A 4,825-nucleotide genomic window follows, 5' to 3' on the forward strand; every position below is an offset into this window, starting at 1 on the left:
AATTGAATGAATGTCAGTGAATGATTTAATGGGGAGACAGCAGGCCCTGGGATCAGACCCGCCTGGGTTCAAACGCCGGCCCGGCTCTTTATTAGTGCCGTGACCTCGAGAAAGTCACCTTATCCAAGATCGCGCAGCTGGTAAGGTTTCAAGATGTATGCCACGGGGTGTGGATGAAAATTAAGTCTTAGGATTTTTAAGTATCAGGACTCCAGCTTCTAAACATGCCTAACAGACACTAAGTCGTAAGAGGACATTAGCGGTAACCTTGACTCATTTGATAAAGCTGGTGGCGGTGGCGGTGACAGCAATAGCCTTCGCCGTAATAATGACAGGCCACTGGCACCTCAAGATAGCATCTGTTACCATTTTCAACTTCTGCTAAAAGAAGGAGGCAGCGTGACAAAGTGGCACTGGCATGGTCAGAAGACCCTGACTGGAGTCTCCAACTTGACAAGGCATTCCATCACCGAGAACAGCAGGTTTCAAAGAACAAACGAGACGGTAGATTTACGTGAAGCACTTTCTAAACTCGAAGGCACGATATTTATGAGTATTATCAATATTAAAAATGTTCTCGTCCCCAGTTTAACATTCCTCACACCCTGGGAGGCAGCGCTCACTTCCCTGGGCAGGTTAAGAGTTATCTGGCTAGGGGCGCCTGGGTGGCTCGGTCGGTTAAGCGTCCGACTTCGACTCCGGTCACGATCTCGCGGTCTGTGAGTTCGAGCCCCGCGTCGGGGTCTGGGCTGATGGCTCGGAGCCTGGAGCCTGCTTCCGATTCTGTGTCTCCCTCTCTCTCTGCCCCTCCCCCATTCATGCTCTGTCTCTGTCTCAAAAATAAATAAACGTTTAAAAAAAAAAGAGCTATCTGGCTAGTGAATGTACACTCGGACAAGCACAGTGGTGTGTGAATTATTCGGGGCAAAACCTCGCTCTAAAGAGCACAGCACAGGCTCAAAGAATGCAGTCACCCCTCATCACCCGGAGAAACATCAGGTAGCAGTTAGCTTCTCAGAGAAGAGGGAAGCATCGAGTACAGGGCAGTGGAGGTCCAGAGACTCAGGTTCGAATCCCAGCTATCTCATAACCGGCCAAGTGATGCTGGGACGTCACAGACCATCTCTAGGTGCCTAGCGTTTCAAAGGCCCTTAAATATTTGCAAACAGAGCAACGGGCCCTTTTCCATCAAAGAGACTATAGCCTCTTTGGCTGGAGGTGGTGAGGAGAGAAGACAGAGCCAGATTACAATAGCATCATCATCCACACCGGCAAGCCATCTGACGAATGGTCTTCCAGGGAGCGAACTTGGGCTGCTCCCTCAGCAATCATGGGCCTCGGGGTCTTGGTGGGAGGCTAAACCACTGAATCAAAACCAGAGCAAACTCCAGTCCCTCCAGGACTGTCCCTCTCATGTACGAGGATAGGAAAATCAAGTTTAATAGAGACTTCTCATTTGACAACACTTTTCAGAAATTCACCTCCTCAGAGCCACATTTATGCGAATTCTTCTTTTGTTGAAGGCTTTACCATCGCAAACCTTATACACAAAAGTAGAGCGAGAGCACAAATGAACGAACTCCCAGGAACTCTTCACCAGCTTCGGTCACGCCCAGCTCGGGGCCACTCTGGTTTCATCCATACCCACCTGTTTCCTCTTTAGCCCTTTATTATTTTTAATTTTTTTTAATGTTTATTTATTTTTGACACACAGAGAAATAAAGCATGAGCGGGGGAGAGGCAGAGAGAGAGGGAGACACAGAATTGGAAGCAGGCTCCAGGCTCTGAGCTGTCAGCACAGAGCCCGATGCAGGGCTCAAACTCACAGACCGCGAGATCATGACCTGAGCCAAAGTCAGACACTCAGCCGACTGAGCCACCCAGGTGCCCCAAGCCCTTTATTTTATTCTACTTTTTTAAATTTTTTTTAATGTTTATTTATTTTTGAGAGAGAGAGACAGAGCATGAGCAGGGGAGGAGCAGAGAGAAAGGGAGACGCAGAATTGGAAACAGGCTCCAAGCTGTCAGCACAGAGCCTGACACGCGGCTCGAACTCACAAACTGCGAGATCATGAGATGAGCCGAAGTCGGACACTCAACCGACTGAGCCACCCAGGCGTCCCCAGATTTGAAAGCAGCCATTTCTCCAAAGAGCCCTGATCCCTTTTAATAGAAAATGGTATTTGGACACCAAGAATGCACACTGTCCTGGTTTCTTGGCCTTGCCAGTGGACAAGGCTAGAACATATTTTAATAACGAAATGCTTCATGAGTTCATACTTCACATCCAATTCCAAATCAGGACGGTAGGGATTTTACTTGACCTCATTGTTCGTACGTTAGTGTTTTCTTCCCACCAACGTAATTGTTCTCTCTATCCCACCACAAATATAAAGGGTCTCAGAACAACACCACCAACACCACCATCACCAGTGATATTAAAAAAAAAAGTCTACAAAAGTCTATTTTCTGCACGTCTGGTATCTTTATGGTATGCACCACCAACAATGCACAATCAAATCACTGTGTCTTATAGCCAGTTGGCAGAGTTCTTCGCTTTCTCTCTGCAGGTTATGCCAACTAGCTCGACGCAGCGAGAGTCACTTGGTTTTCTCAGGGATTGCTTCATTTTTAAATTTAAATAGAAAAGCATGTTGGGGCGCCTGGGTGGCGCAGTCGGTTAAGCGTCCAACTTCAGCCAGGTCACGATCTCGCGGTCCGTGAGTTCGAGCCCCGCGTCAGGCTCTGGGCTGACGGCTCAGAGCCTGGAGCCTGTTTCCGATTCTGTGTCTCCCTCTCTCTCTGCCCCTCCCCCGTTCATGCTCTGTCTCTCTCTGTCCCAAAAATAAACAAACGTTGGAAAAAAAAAAAAATTTAAAAAAAGAAAAGCATGTTAAGAATTTACACAATTCCAACTTCAAACTAGCAAGGAATCTTCAGAGAAGACAAAGTTTTATTCCTTTTCCCTCCAGGCTATTTCTTTTCTCCTAAGAGATTAAAAAAAATTAAATGGTAATTAAAGGGGTTTTTTTTATATTTATTTATTGAGAGAGAGAGCACGCGTGAGCGAGCATAAGCAGGGGAGGGGCAGAGAGAGAGGGAGACACGCACAACGTGAAGCAGGCTCCAGGATCTGAGCTGTCACAACACAGAGCCTGACACGGGGCTCGGACTCCCAAACTGTGAGATCGTGACTTGAGCTGAAGTCGGACGCTCAACCGACTGAGCCCCCCAGGTGCCCCAACATTTTAAGTTATCAGTACACCCAACATGGGGCTCAAACTTACAACCCCGCGATCGAGTCGCACGCTCCACTGACGGACCCAGCCGGGAGCCCCCACCGTTTTTTTTCTTTTTTTTTAACGTCAATAAATACATACTCTCTCTCGTTTCAGATAAATTACCTTGCCCTTTTGCTCAATAGATCTGAGAGATGGCTGCATTACAGATACGCCCTGGATTCTTTTCTTCAGCTTCATGTTCTCCATCATGTGGAGCCACCATAGTTAATCCGCACAGTGCTGCTCCAGGGAAGGGCGGGTGGGTCATGGTTGGCTATTCCAGAATGAGCCACTGGGTGCCCTGGTGTTTTGTTTGTTTCTTTGTTTGTTTTAAGAGACAGGGCACATGCACGGCATGAGGAGGGGAGAGGGGCCGGGGTAGAGAGAGGGGCAGGGGTAGGGGAGAGGGGCAGGGGAGAGAGGGAGACAGGATCCCAAGCAGGCTTCATGCTCAGCACAGAGCCCAACGCGGGCTCGATCCCACCACCCTGGGATCATGACCTGAGCCGCAATCAAGAATCGGACGCTTAGTGGACTGAGCCACCCAGGTGCCCCCAAAGGTCTATTGTTGACCAGCCTAAGAACAGAGACCTCTACCGCTAGGGAGACGGGAAGCATTTAGGATGGCCCACCCGTGAAAAAGAGCCATGAGATACAAGCGCAGAATACCAGCCCCCAGTGAGAAAAGTTTCAGAAAGATACCTTTTATTGTAGCAACCAAATCTATAAGGCACTACAAATCAATTCAATAAAAGGCAGATGAAAAATTCGAAAACTATACAATTTTATTGAAAGACATTAATGAAGATCTAAATAAAGAGATATGCCATATTCATGAACTGGAAGACTATCATAAGGATGTCTGTAATCGCCAAAATTATTCTAGAAGCTCAGTTTAATTGTGATTAAAATAAGGATCTTTAGATCAGTGTTTCCTTTACTGGTATTTTTTTTTTTTTTTACATTTATTTTTGAGAGACACCAAGACAGAGCTGGGGATGGGCAGAGAGAGAGAGGGAGACACAGAATCCCAAGCAGACTCCAGGCTCTGAGCTGTCAGCATAGAGCCGGACGCAGGACTTGAACTCACGAACTGCGAGATCGTGACCTGAGCGGGTCGGATGCTTAACCCACTGAGCCACCCAGGATCCCCTGCTGGCATGTCTTTTTGTCTTAAGTAAGCTCTATGCCCAACGTGGGGCTTGAACTCATGCCCCCAAGATCGAGTCATCTGCTGTGTACGGACTGAACGAGCGCACCCCTGATTTGTTTTTGGGGGGTTGAGATTTTTAAAGAACTTACTCAACTAATTCTAAAACTCTATTGAAAGAGCAAAGTCCCATGAATTATCAAGACCATAAGGTTGGGAATCATCCTACCGAATGACAAGACTTATAATTAAAATAGATGTTTCGGGGCATCTGGGTAGCTCAGTCGATTAGGTAACCGACTCGGGATTTAGGCTCAGGTCATGATCCCAGGGTCGTGGGGTGGAGCCTGCTTAGAATTCTCTCTCCCCCTTTCTCTGCCCCTCCCCTACTTGC

Source organism: Herpailurus yagouaroundi, unplaced genomic scaffold (assembly GCF_014898765.1).
Source record: "Herpailurus yagouaroundi ecotype Mexico unplaced genomic scaffold, PumYag 253, whole genome shotgun sequence".
Lineage (NCBI taxonomy): Eukaryota > Metazoa > Chordata > Mammalia > Carnivora > Felidae > Herpailurus > Herpailurus yagouaroundi.